The following is a 15,362-nucleotide window of genomic DNA, read 5'->3' on the forward strand; positions in this document are numbered from 1 at the left end:
CCTTTGAAGTACAATCACCTCAGTAAGAAAGTAAACTGACAATGCTACGGGGCACTTCTGGGATCTCGTTCTTCTGTAATGAAACACACAGGGCATTGTTCACACTCAAATACTCAGCAAGGGAGAGAAATAATGGCTCCCTCCCACCATTTGCAGTGTCATATTGGCATCATCATAGAATTTATATCCACCTTTCAAAAGACATTATAGTCAAGCATCAAGCTGCTGTGTTTCTAAAGAAGGCCACGAGTGTGTGGGGAAAAGCCATTTCATCTACTTCCACAAACACGATAATAATTTCCATTAGATAGCTTCATCTCTCTTTTTGAGTCGTGTGACATACACATATTAGACAAATTTGCATTTTTGGAAAACTAGCTGCTGTAAGAATATTTTAGATAAAATGAGCTAAAAGAATCCAATTAAGCTCCCCACAGTCTGATGGCAGTTGCTGTCTTTGACTTTTAGAAGAGGTTTTATAATCTTAGTTGCTATAATTTAAAGACTTAATAAAATTGGTGTTAATAGCCTTTTCAGCATTTAAACTATCCTTCCTTGAGACTTCCAGAATTGCTTCTGATAAATTCCTTATGAAAGAGTATGGGGAATTGGGCAGCAGGATGGGAAATGGTTAGATGATCAGAACATACATAATATCAAAGTTTACTTGATTAGAAATGGCACTAAGGCTGATTTTTAAAAAGCCAGTCAAGAGATAACATGAGACTGATCAACAGGAGAAAATAATCAAATTAATATATATATATACATATATAAACATATGGAGTTCCTTAAGAATATGGGGTCCCCAGGACAGATCAACAGATCAGTTAGTTAAGGCTTATATGCATGCCATCTTCAGGTCAGGAGAAGCGGGGGTAGGGTGGGGTGGGGGGTGGGGGGGTGGTTTGGGACTTCAAAGGGGAGGAAGGTAATTCACAGGGAGTTAGAAGAGCAAATGTTTTTGTAAATAAATGTTTGCTGGGCCATCTTTAACAATAAGATACGGAGAGGACTTGGATCAAAGGGACTTGCTAGGTTCCTCCCTATCACGCCTAGTTGATATTAAACTACAGTTATCCACAATGATAGCTCCCTTCCAGGAGCTGGGCCTCTATCTACATTCTTTTACTCAGGGAAAAGGTCAAAGGCTCTCTAGGAACCCTTTGGTTCTTAAAAATAACCAGCTTAAAATAATCAATATCTCTAAAGTCATATTTTGGCAAGGCAAACTCTGCTTCTGCTCAACTTGCTTAGGTCAAAAAGGAAATTATTATATCCTAGTTTCAGGATGGAATCTGCTACTAAAATTATGTTATTAGGAATTTGCCTTTAAAAAAAAATAAATTCTAGCTTCTTTCTTTCCTCTGTGTTAGCTTCATACGAAGGCCGGCATTCTGTAGTGGCCACTAGAAAATTGGGCTTCTATCATAGCAGGTTAGCAATCCCTAGTGAAAGGGAAGGACTTTTCCACTGTAATTCGCAGAAAAAACCCAGGACTGAATCTAAGTGCCTGAGTTGTCTCTCACTCTCAGTCCTGAAACGGTCACTGCAGCCAGGAGGGTCCAATGTCCTAAATCCCCAGTTATGCACCTTGGAGGCAAAGATGGAGTCGGGTTTACCCAAACCTGCTGAGATACAGGGCGATCCTCCAAAGGGATGTGCTGTCATTCACCAAAAGAAGGGGAAATGAGGGACAGTCAGACATAATTAATAAATATTTACCATACAATTTCACCTTCTTAACAGGCCTGTGAATCAATGTTAAGAAATAATAGATGCAGCCCTGGCTGGTTTGGCTCAGTAGATAGAGCATCAGCCTACAGACCAAAGGGTCCCAGGTTTGATTCCTGTCAAGGGCACATGCTGAGGTTGCGGGCTTGATCCCCAGTGGGGGGCATGCAGGAGGCAACCAGTCAATGGTTTTCTCTCATCATTGTTGTTTCTATCTCTCTCTCCCTCTCTGAAATCAATAAACATATATTTTTAAAAAAGAAATAATAGATGCAGATATGTATATCAATGTTCATAATAACTTTAGTTATAATGCTAAAAAACAGAAAATAAAAAATTTTGACCCATGCTATTGCCCAACAACAGGAGAATTGTGAATTAAGGAATATAAAATGCTTTAGGGACCCATTAAAAATATATTTTTGAATGGTTTTTAGTGCCTATGAGGAAAGAACACTTCATAATATAAAGCCATAAAGACAGACTATATAAGGTACTGTATACAGTGTGACCTCACCTCTGTAAAAAAAAGCACACAGAAAGAAACAGGAAAATCTATTAAAATAATAATTAGCTCCAAGAACCATTGGAATGAATTTATTCATAAAACAAATATTTTTGGAATGCTTATTTTTGGTAAGATTTTTTCATTCTGAATATTATTGTCTCTATAATTTTCATATTTTTGCATATGTTACAATAAGCAACTGAGAAGTGTTGCATTTAGATTGAGGTTTTAAGTTAAATCCTTATCATGTCCCAAACTTCATTCTAAGGTGTTTTCAGTTATACTGTCTTATTCAATGTATCTCTTATGAAATCAGTTATCAGTTCTATTTACTCCGTGAGAGCATTGTTTCTCTATAGGAGCCATATGTAAAATCTGTTGAGTTGACAGAGTGATTCATTTGTTCATTCATCCAAACATCTATGAATTGTTGAAGGGTTAAAAAATTAACCTTTAAGGGAATTTCCTGAAATTGGAAAGGTAAGAAAGATTTTAAATTATCATGGGACAATAAATAGGTTTTTGTAGTAATTAGAATATGTTAATTATTCTTTGCTTTAAGTAAATGAAGAGCTAAATGAATATCGGCAATTTTGTCAAAGCCATTGTGTATTAAGAGGTTCTGCTCGTGTACAGTAGCATTCAGTTGCAATCATAAAAATAATTTACATAAATGGTCTTTCTGTGACATTTTGGAATTATTGTATCCTGTTATTAATGTTTAAATATGTTATGAATGTTAAATATATGATCTAAACATTAATATATTCAGAGTTAGTTTATTTTCTACATTTTCATTTATAGTAATTTTCATTCCATCTGCTGATCAGGTGGAGTGAAAGATTACAAAGTTTTCAGGCCAAAGGATCTTCAGGCAAGTTTGTGGCCCCCTGCAACCTCGGCTCCCCAGAGAACATTCTTTGGGAAAGTCATGCCTCCAGTCTCAGACAACTTCCACAAGAAAGAGATATAGGTAGAGATTTCCAAGTCAAATTCTGCTAGTAGAGATGGAAAAATGGCCTTCAGGGCCATCAGGAGACAGTGATTTTTAAAAAAATATATTTTTATTGATTTCAGAGAGGAAGGGAGAGGGAGATAGAAACATCAATGTTGAGAATCATTGATCAGCTGTCTCCTGCACGCCCCCTACTAGGGATTGAGTCCACAATCCGGGCATGTGCCCTTGACTAAATTGAACCTGGGACCCTTCAGTCTGCAAGCCGATGCTCTATCCACAGAGCCTAACCAGGTAGGGTGAGACAATAATTTTTATTGATTTCAGAGAGGAAAGGAGGGGGAGAGAAAGATAGAAACATCAATAATGAGAGAGAATCATTGATTGGCTGCTTCTTGCACGCCCCCTACTGGGGATTGAGCCAGCAACCTGGGCATGTGCCCTGTCGCGAATCGGACTGTGAGCTCATGGTTCATAGGTCTACACTCAACCACTGAGCCACACCGGCTGAGCTGTAATTTTTTTAAAATATATTTTTATTAATTTCAAGGAGGAAGGGCGAGAGAGAGATAGAAACATTATTGCCGAGAATCATTGATCGGCTGCCTCCTGCACACCCCCCCACTGGGGATGGAGCCTGCAACCCAGGTATGTACATTGACCTGGAATTGGACTGGTGACCTCCAGGTTCATAGGTTGATGCTCAACTACTGAACCATGCCAGCCAGGCTGGAGACGGTAGTCTTGACTACATAAGGCTGACTGAGCCAGTATACACAGGTATTGATTGGGTGATGGTAAAAAGAGCCAACAGACACTTGAGAAATTTTCTTTCATTTTTATTATAATTCTCCCATTTTTTATTATGACTTAGAATTTTTGTTTTAGATTCATTGAAATAATTGTTTTAGATTTTGTATCATATATCACTCTCATGATTCTTTATGTTAAGAGAATATAATGAGCTCCCCAGAAGCCCATCATGCCCTCTCCTTTTTCCCTTACAGTAACCAAAATCTGTTTTTATGATACTAATTTCCTTGCTTTTCTGTATAGTTTTACCAAGTACATTTGCATCTACAAACACAGAAATCCACCTTCCCCACCCCTTTTTGTATCACAGTGGTCTCTGAATTAGACCACAAGTGCCTGGACCCCATCCCCTTGGATAAGGGAAGAGGAGGGACTGCGGGAAGCCACCCATTGTCTTCACTAGCAGAGAGGTGTGGACAAGGAACTCGGAAGGCTGGTCAACCTTGAGGCTCTGGCAAGGGTCAGAGCCATATACCCACTGTCTAGTTGAGACAAAGGGAGCTGAAGCAACTTCCACCTTTTCGTTTTATGTAAATCCTTGCTGATAGGCTATCACTGAGCTATGACTGGAATTGCCTGCCTATGGGCTATGGGTGTACCCCAAACCTGAATAAAAGGGATGGCAAGGCCAGAGCAAGGCGTAGTCCTCTCTTGGGCTTCCGCCTGGCCCCCAATTCCCAAATTAGCATTTCTTGTCTTGTCTCTTTCATTTGCCTGTGGCCTCCTCCAGAACCAGAACCTTGAACCTGAACCCTGAACCACACGGGACGTGGGACATTCGCAAGGGACAGTAACAGGTAGATTGTGTTGAGTATGGTCGCAGTGAAATCAAGCACCTTTGGAGTTGCTGGAGCATTTATAGTTCCTTCCAGATCATTGGTGTATGTTATGAGCTCTTCCTAAACTGGAGATAAAGAGCTGGTCAGTCAACTCCTGGTTGGGAGCCAGAACTACACAGTGGAATAGGCCACTAATTTGGCTTCTGATGGGGTTGCCAATAGTAACTGTGGAAGACTGTTTCCATGGAGGGTCACAAAGCAGGCAGCTTTGTGCTGCCATGCCCTGTGGCAGTTTTGAAAAGGCCAGAGGAGAGGCACTGCACACTTCTGACTCTCCACACCTAATGCAAAGCAAGAAGATGACAGGTGTTGCCTGTCTAAATCCAGAACTTACTGTGTCCAGATAACTTAAAAATTACTATGTCTGCCATTTACTGAATGCCAAACACCATTAAAGTTCTGTTATGTTTCAAAAATATGTTTGCTATTGGAAGTTGGGAGGATAGAGGATAGTCTGTTAATACTCCGATTCCCAATACCACCCTCCTTCTATTGATGCCAGGGAACTGGGAATTCTGTCCTCCCAGCTGCATTTGCAATGCTTACCACTAGAGGGAGAGATCAGACCATGGAGAGCAGCAGCAGGTCCTAGTAGATAGAGTAGCGCTTTTCAGAAAAAATAGTGTATGGAACCATCTCACCCAGGGAGGAACTTGGTCTTGAGGGTTTTTATCTGGAGTTCTCAGGTGTTGATCTCAATAGAATATTCATCAGCTACCCAGCTATGTTCCCTCTAATGATTGGTGGGCCCCAGAGCAAGGGAATCATTCGTTATCACAGCTGATCCTGATGTCAGCCATGGGGTCACTCCCCCCTGCCCTGCTGCTTTTCTAGACCTGGAGCTGAAATACAACTGAGGCCTAGATATTATCTCTAGGACTTAATGCAAGGGTGAGTATGGGGGTTGTACAAGGCTATTCTTCAGCCCCCTTTGTTCCTTCTCTACTGCATGGCTGGGGACATACCTGGGGAGGAAAGGTCAGGAGAGGGTCCGAACCACATGACCATCTGTATGAAAGGTCTGGGGTTTAAACTGCATGACCAGCGATATGCTAGGAGAAGAAAGGTCACCCTGGGGCGAGGTCCCACCCTACAATTGTCCGCTAGGCACCCAGGGCTTTCTGCATGCCAACCTTCAGTACCTGGCCCATTGTTCCTACTCTGCTCAGATCTAACTGCCTACTATAGCAGCACCATGCCAAAGGCTTCATAACATGCACTGAAATTAGAAAAGGGAAAGGGGAGGAAAAACCTGCAGTTTTTATCTTCATCTCCTTCCTTGGACACGAATGAAGAGAAGTAAGATACAAAATTGGGAGATAAACCTGTAGCTTCAGCCCAGCAGGCCATGCTCAGTGGTTGAGTGGCAGCCTTGTTAGGTACATTCTTGCACTCCATTATGCCCTGCTCGGGGCTCTTGCTCCTCCCAGTGATTTTCCTGTTATTCTCATTGTAGGTTTCATGATTAATAGCCTTTGGCTTCCAGTAAACCGCCTCATCCAGTTTCCAGTGACCGCCTACACCTGGCCCCCACCTACACCTGGTCCCACTGGTTACTCTGACTGACCTTTACAGGAGACCTAAATATCTCGCTCCCCCTACTCTGCCCTTATGATGCCATTTTGGCCTTAGCCCTTCTGCTAGCAGATGTAACAATCTATAATAATAAAAGGGTAATATGCTAATTAGACTGGACATCCTTCGGGACAACCTTCCAGACGAAGCCGGGACTGCAAGGGAAGCCTGGGTCCTGGGTGCCGGAGGGAAGCCGGTGCCGGCAGCCAGAGGAAGGAAGGCCTACTCTTGCACAAATTTCGTTACTAGAGGCATCAGGCCTCTAGTAAATTTATAATTCTTTATCCCTTTTGGCCTCATGCATTCCTCCTTTGGCGATCCTAACAGATCTATGAACCAGGAGATCACAGTTCGATTCCTGGTCTGGAGACATGCCTGGATTGCAGGCTTGATCCCCAGTTGGGGCATGCAGGAGGCAGCTAATCAATTATTCTCACTCAACATTAATGTTTCTCTCTCTCTCTCCCCCTCTCCCTTCCTCTCTGAAATCAATAAAAATATATTAAAAAAAAAACTGTAGCTTCAACAAAAAGATTAAACTGTCAACCTTAAATGAATGAAGAAAAGAAACTAATATATTGAGCATCTACTAAATATGTTAAGCATTTTAGAATTAACTGATTTAATTTGCATAAGTTACTCCAGGAGTAAATAGTCATAATTATATCAAGTATAAAGTTAAGAAACCTTAGGAACAAGAATTCAGTCATGTGGCCAAGGTCACAAAACTCCCTGCCTAGATAGTTCTGTGTGTGCAACAGTCTTCCCAGGAAACACTAACTGTGAACACATGGGGCTAGACAGGAGTACAACATTTGAAAATAATTGAGAGAAAAAAAAAGGAAGAGAGGAAGGCAAGATAGAGTACTAGAGATAATAGAGAACATTAAAAAGGAGCAATAAAGATACACTTTAAAAGCACTGGGTTGATTATAAATTATTCTCTCCACTGAGATACTTAAATGTACAAGTGTTACATCTCTCAATATATAATGGAAAAACATTAGTAGTTTAAAATTTTGTGTATACACACTGTTAACCTAAAAATAAAAAAGCCAAAGTGAGAGGCTTTTTGAGATTCAAAAACATAGCTATTCAGAAAGCACAGTTTTAGGCAGAGACCAAAATAGTGTTCAGATTAGGAGGTGAAGGCCAGGGGTATTTCTGAGGAAGGGAAGGGGGATAATTACAGGAATAGAAGGAAGGAATTTCTATGGGTGTTAATAAGCTAAGGAAGGATTTTCTATAGGTGCAGATAAGCTAACACAGGGATGCTAATTCTAAAGAATGTCTTACCTTTTCAGTCAGGTAGTCATAATGTCTGCTTTCCTGGGAGCTTTGCAAGCAGGTCTTGAAATCAATGCTGCTTTAGGTCCAGTCTAATGGTTATTTTGCCCAGTTTTACTATTACGAAGGTTTGAGGAGTAAAACTTGCAAGGCAGTTTCTCTGGGATGGCAGCTCCAACTTCATTTCAAAGTGGCTCCATTGATTATTTTTATAACACATATGTGGATATATGTGCATTTTGATCTTTGTTTTACATAGGCTTAAATTATGAAGTAAAACTCAACAAAAAGAATAGTCATAACACTCCGTGACAATGTAAATGCCTTTTAAAAATTTAACATCTAACATGCTTTAAGAATATTCCCAATAAAATATTTACATTTCAAGTCTAATAAAATCCTTTATCTTTCTTAAAGTAATATATGTTTTGAATTATTTTGAAATGCTCTCATCCATATGTATAATAATGATAAATAATTTATTTCCTAAAACACATTTTCCACCGTGGATTAGCATTGCAAAATTAGACTTGGCTCTGAAATGCAATGGGACCTATTGCGTTTCAGACAATCAGAGGAAATTTTCTGCCCATGAATGGTAGATAAACATACATTATGCTGTTTGCACGTATTGTATTTCTTCTCTCTCCCACTTGGGAAAACAAGGCCTATAAATTATATTTATACTGTTAGCAATGGAGTCTTTGTGTGGTGAACCTTATAGAGCATCAGGTGTTTTTCTTCTTGGGTCCTTAAGCTGAAACTTAATTGTGCCATGTCACATCTGTTCACATCAATCACGTTACATTATTTTCCTTACAATGTGTTCTTTGAGGTGATATGATTGATGTGACTAAATGTGATGGATCAAAAAGTTCTGTCAGGCACTACAGAAATTTCAAAATCTTGGGCCTGCAGGCCAAGCAATCTCTGTCTATGTGTAATTTGGTATGGAGTTGAATTTAGACGGGCAATACAGTTGACCAGATTAAGAATATTTGACAGTGATTTTTGACACACTACTTTTTGACGATAAAGAAAAACCATGAGTAATTTGCTAGGGCAGGCTTAAGGTTAGGGAGTCATTGCCCTGTTGTAAATCAGAAGGAATTCATGTGGAAAGGGATTTGCAATCGGAAGACTTGGTTTTGAATACCAGCTCCTCATGTTCCAGTTGCAGGACCTTGGAGAATCACTTTAATTCTCTGAACCACAGTTTCTCATCCTGTATCATCTATCACACAGAGTATTCTGAGAATGACAGGAAAAAATATATCTGACAGAGGGTTATAAACTGCCAAGTATTATAGCAAGACCCCACAGTCTTGTTGAGGGCCTGCACTGAATAGAAATCAAATTATTTTAAAAGACACAGAAAGAGTAATGGTTAAATAATTAGTTCTTTATAAAAAAAATATATATTTTTTATTGATTTCAGAGAGGAAAGGAGAGGGAGAGAATCATTGATCAGCTGCCTCCTGCGTGCCCCACACTGGGGATTGAGCCCGCAGCCTGAGCATGTGCCCTGATGGGAAATCAAACTGTGACCTCCTAGTTCATAGGTCAACACTCAACCACTGAGCTATGCTGGCAGGACAAAAAGGAAACGCCAATATTGTTAAAGAAGCTGCTCAAGATAAGGAAGGAAGAAAATAAATAATCTGATTTCCCTTCCCTTTCTCTCCTCTAAACTGTCATCAGTGGCGATAATCATAATTTGCTGCTATGGTCCAAATGTTTCTGTCCCCCCACCAATCCTACGATGAAATCCGAAGGCCCCGTGTGATGGGATTAGGAGGTGTGGGGTCTCTGAGAGGTTATTAGGTCTGGAGAGTGGAGCCCTTATGAATGAGATGAATGCCCTTATAAAAGAGGTCAGAGAGAGCTCCCTGTCCCTACTGCTGTGTGAGGATGGCAAGAAGTCTGTTACCAGAAGAGGGCCCACATCCCGACCAGCCTGGCACACTGACCTCGGACTTTCAGCCTCTAGAACTGTGAGACATAAACTTTTTTTGTTTTGTTTATAAGCCACCCAGGGTGTGGCATCTTGCTACAGCAGGCTGAACAGACTAAGATATATGCTAACTAGAAGCCTGGGAAAGTCAGTTTTCAGGGGCCATCCTTCCTGAAACACAGAGGAGACTGGCAGAGAAGAGCAAGCGGGACCAGGAATGACAAAGCATTTTTCTAAAATTCCTCTCATGGTTTTCAGGTGCACTAGGAGCTCCATTTCACCTCTTAGAAGCAATCTCCCTGGAGGTTTCTTAGGCCTCTGGTCGGCTCTACCTGGATTAAATATCCACGGGCTCGTGGATCCTGGAGTCACTCTCCACCTGAGGATTCCCCTGGTCTCTCTCTCCTGGGCTGCATTTTCTCTTTCCCATAACCTGCATATTTGTCTTTCCAGTGTTGCTGTTGAAATATATTTCTCAGTACTTTCCTGAGAAATGGTTCCTATATTTTGAAGCCTTTTATGGTGGAAATATCTAAATATCTTTATTCTATTCTCATGCCTGATTGATAGTTTAACTATGCATGGAATTCTAGGTAATAATTCCATATCTACCATCTATATATATAAAAGCCTAAGCAACCATTACAACCGGTCAACTGGTCAACTGTTCGACTGGTCACTATGATGCACACTGACCCACAATTAACCTCCCTCAGCCGGCCAACCTCCCGCAGTCCCTTCCCCTGGCCGGCCAACCTCCCATGGTTCCTCTCCCCAGCTGGCCAGCCCTGATTAGGACTGGGCAAGATGGTGCCAATTGGTCCCAATTGCTGGCCAGGCTGAAGGACTCCACCCTTGCATGAATTCGTGCACCAGGCCTCTAGTATTACATGGTAATAGTTTTTCTTAATTTTGAAGGCATTATTCCATTGCCTCTATCTTCCACTGGCAAAAGAAGTTTAAAACCATTCTTTTTCTCAGCTCTCTCTCTCTGTGTTTTATTTTGGTTTTTGAAATAGGTAATACATATGTGGTACAAAATTTAGAAGCAATCAAATGCTGAAAAACTCTTCCTCACATTCATCTATTTTCACCCCCAAATGGTTTTCCATCCTCAGAGTTGCAAGCACTATTACTAGCTTCTTATAATGAGACAACCCAGAGACCTGGGTCTAAAAAACAAAAACAAACAAACAAACAAACAAAAAAACAGAGTTGGTGCCACCCATCCACCCCTGTTTATTTCTTCAGAGAATATATCCCCAGTTATCCCCAACGTGTACCTGGGATCATTTCTATTTCTGAGTATTCAGGCAATTCTGTTAGTTAAATCAGGTTCCCCCACTTGGCTCTTAGCTTTCCCCTTTGCTACTTTAAGATTAATTTTACTCAGGTCTGCTGAGTCATTTCCTGCTTATCTATTTGCTTTCTAGCTTATAAAATTTTATAGCTGTTATCTTTGCATCTGCTCTCCCTTTTGTGAATTCAGGTTCTTAAAAATCCTTTATTATCAATTTAGTGTGGTTTCAAGAGGGAACTAAAATAGATGCATGTGTCCAATGTGTCATCTTTGACAGGGAGTTCCACAAATTTATCTATTTGAAAATAAAAGCAATTGGACTGAAAAATTCACGTGGTCCATGGTGGGAGTATTCAAACAGAAAGTGGCTTGAGCACATATCCTGGATTTTTTTCTTATTCTCTACTTTGCCTATGGAACAAAAAAAGCAAAAGAAAAAGAAGGTGATTGCTATGATGAAAAATCGAAGAGGTTAAAAGGACACAGAAATGGGTTTTGCTATTTTACATAGAATGAATAGAGAAGGCCTCTCTGGGAGGTCATATTTGATTAAAACCTGAGAAAAGCAGGAGAGGTGGGAAGAGAGTTCCAGATCAAGGCTATAGAACAAGAGGCGTTCAGATGAATCCAAAGAGTCTTTCAGGTAAATGACATTGTGAGGTTGGGATGGAACTATTGGTGGATTTGAGTGGGGAGGTTTCTTTTTTAAAATATATTTTTATTGATTTCAGAGAGGAAGGGAGAACAAGAAAGAGATAGAAATATCAGTGATGAGAGAGAATCTTTGGTCAGCTGCTTCCTGCACACTCCCTACTGGGGATCTAGCCCACAACCCGGGCATGCGCCTGGGACCCTTCAGTCCTCAGGCCGAAGCTCTATCCATGAAGCCAAACCAGCAGGGGCTGGGGAGGTTTCTTAACAGGATTACTGGCAGTCTGGTCAGTTCCTTCTTAAAGAGGGTTGTACTTTCCAAGGGCCTATGGATCACGAAGCAAACAAGCTGAAACCAGCAAATGAACTGGTGGGCTGATTTTTTCATTGTCTCTGTGGTTGGAAGAGGGATATTGTTTGCATTTGTTCAGACCAGAGAGCAAAGATGCTCTTTCTTCTGCTTCAAAAGAAAGGTAATGTCAAAACAAAACAAAGCAAAAACCTGGCTCACCAGAACAGATAACAAACCAACCAAATGCTGTACCTTCTATCTCTTCCTCGCTTGTCCCTGTTTGAAGGAGCCTAACAGACTGACTGAACAGAGGGAGATCAAAAAAGAGGAAGTGCTCATCACTTGAGAAGAATCAGGAACCAGAAAGAAGACCAAGGTAAAACCTGATGGCTAAATGGAGTAAAAATGGTGGAAGAAGCAGAATTAACCTTTAAAAAGAAAGCAATGAAAGTTTGAGGGATAAAATTTTAGCACAAAATACTTTCCAGAATTAGGATTTTTAAAAAAATCTCATTAGATTAACTGAAAAAAGAGACCCCTTCTGAGAAATTAATAGTTTGGAGAGTTAAGTGAAAAAAGTTAAAAGAGAAACAAAACAAAACACCAAGAGATCTGGAAATTATGAGGAAAAGAGAAGAGACTTAGAGGATAGTTTCAGGAGTCAGAAACTAGTAAAATTGTAGTTTTAGAAAGAGAAAAAAGAATAAACAGAGAAGTAACAGACAGAAAATAAAATTTCCTCTGCTGACAAAGACTACAGATTTACAAGGCTCACTATGTCTCAGACAGGATTCATTAGAAAGAGGATGACATGGTAATATTTCTGCAACGCAAGGATAAAGGAAGCTCTTTCCAGAAAGAAAAAAGAGATTAACAACCAGTATCAGACTTCTCATCTGTAATATCAGAAACAAGCATGCAGCAAAATAATGACAACAGTCTACTGAGAGAAAAGGGTTGTCAGAGAAGAAATCATTCTTCAGAATAGCCCTTTACCCATGGGAGCAAATGAAGGACATTTTGAGTTTGTAAGGATTCAGAAAGGACAACAATTATATATCCTGTCTAACAAAAACACTTCAGGAAGAATTCTGGCAAATTATAATTGAATTAGAAGAGAGATTTCAATAATTAGGAAAAATATATTACAATAGTGGTATATCAATTAATGGATAAAGGGTTATTTAGTATTTAATAAATTGTGTTAATGGTTATCCACAATGAGGATAAAAACAAAACAAAAACAAAAAACAGAACCTTCCTCTCATCCCATATATCAAACCAAACCCAAGATTGATTAAAGGTCTAAATGTTAAGACCAAGACAATAAAAATATTAGACAAAATTATAGGAGAAAATTTATATATAAAATGACTATTAGGACCTTTATAAGATACAAAGGAAAAGTAGGCATATTTGTCTACTCATAGTTAAAAACATGTTTTATAGCAAATTACTATATCCCAAATGAGTTCCAAAGGTAAATGCTTTTGGGGGAAATAGTAGAAATAATTAAAATAGTAACTATCACTTAAGAAGCACTTGCCAAGAACCAGGCACCATTCTAAGTGCTTTACATATATCAAATAATTTAATTCTCACAATAAGTATTTGCAGTAGTCATATTATTAACTCTGTGCTATAGATGGCATAGTGGGATAATATTCCTAATTAAGAATATCTCCAAACTTGTTAAGAAAACAAAAACCAAAAAAACACACCAGACAATCCAATAGAAAAAGAAAGCAATGGACACAGACTGAAGAGGAAAACAAATGAAAGAACATCCAAATGATAAATAAATATATGAAAAGATGTTCATTCTATTAGTCAAAGAAATGGAAATTAAAACAATAATGAGATGTCATTTTTATTCATCAAATTGGTAAAACTCTAAAAGAGAGACATCTAGTTTGGTGAGGATATGCATTGTTAATTAGAATGCTAATTTCCTAGTTTTTGGAAAGTAAACTTGGAAAACCTATTTAAATTAAAATGCTCATATACTACAAGGAATCTACTTTATAGAAATAAAAGCACAAGTGCAGCAGGATATTTGTAAGAGATATTTACTAAATTAAAGAGAACTTAAAATCTGGAAACCTTAATAGGATCCATAAAGTTATGGTTAGATAAAACTCTAGTATTCTCATAATATGGAATTTTGTGATGTCATATAGAGAGTTGACACAATATATTTTTTCTGAAAGGATGTTCATGAGTGATGCAACATGAAGTGATAAATTAAAATCCATAGTAATGTATATATTATAATTCATTGAAAAACTCTCTATATGTGTATATATATTTTTGTGACATGATGAATAGTCTGAAGGACATATACCTGACTATTAATAATACAGGACAAAGGAGCAAGGTATAACTTTATATTTATATATCTCTGTGTTAGTTCACCAGTTACCTAGAACATGTAATTCTTTTGTCAATGATTCATATATTGCCTGGCTGGTGTAGCTCAGGGGTTGAGTGTTGACCTGTGAACTAGGAGGTCATGATTCGATTCCTGGTCAGGGAACATGCCTGGGTTGTGGGCTCAATCCCCAGTGCAGAAGGAGCCGATCAATGATTCTCTCTCATCATTGATGTTTCTATCTCTCTCCCTCCCTTCCTCTCTAAAATCAATAAAAATATATTTTTAAAAAGATTCATATATTATATTAAACACTAGAGGGCTGGTGCATGAACTTCATGTACAAGTAGGGTTCCTAGGCCTGGCCAGCGATCAGGGCCGATCAGGTTCCCTGACTCCCCACTTCCCCACCTCTCCACCTCCTCCTTCCCTCACCGCCCATGCACTGAGACCACGTGGTTCCCTGCCTCCCATCCTCCCAGCTTCCTTCTTCCCTCGCTCCCTTAGCACCCTGCTACCACCGCTGGTTGCCCATCATGTTCCGCACCGCCCTCCTGGTGGTCAGCGAATGTCATAGCAAGCGATCGAACTTCCAGTCTCCCAGTCAAATTCCCAAGGGGACAATTTACATATTAGCCTTTTATTACATAGGATTACTTACGATTTTAAATTGATCTTTTGGTAAGAACACTTTAAAAATACATTAAATCAGAGAAGGCTGCCTGTGTTTGTAAAAAGACCATAAATTCAACTAGACACACAGTGAGATGTGTCCTTTTTTTCTAATACACTTTATTTTTTAGAAAAGTTTTAGAGTTACAGAAAAATTGAAATAATTGTATAGAGGATTACCAGATATTCCCCATTTTCCCCTATTATTAACATCTTACTTAAATGTGGTACATTTATTAAATGAACCAATATTGATACATTACTATTAACCAAAGTCTATGCAAATACATAAAGACTTCATTTACATTTTCTTTCTTTTTACCAAATGTCCTTCTATTATTCCAGGGTCTCATTCAGGATACCACATTATATTTAATTGTCACATTTCCTTAAGCTTTTCTTGGCTGTGAC

Source organism: Eptesicus fuscus, chromosome 10 (genome assembly GCF_027574615.1).
Source record: "Eptesicus fuscus isolate TK198812 chromosome 10, DD_ASM_mEF_20220401, whole genome shotgun sequence".
NCBI classification, from domain to species: domain Eukaryota; kingdom Metazoa; phylum Chordata; class Mammalia; order Chiroptera; family Vespertilionidae; genus Eptesicus; species Eptesicus fuscus.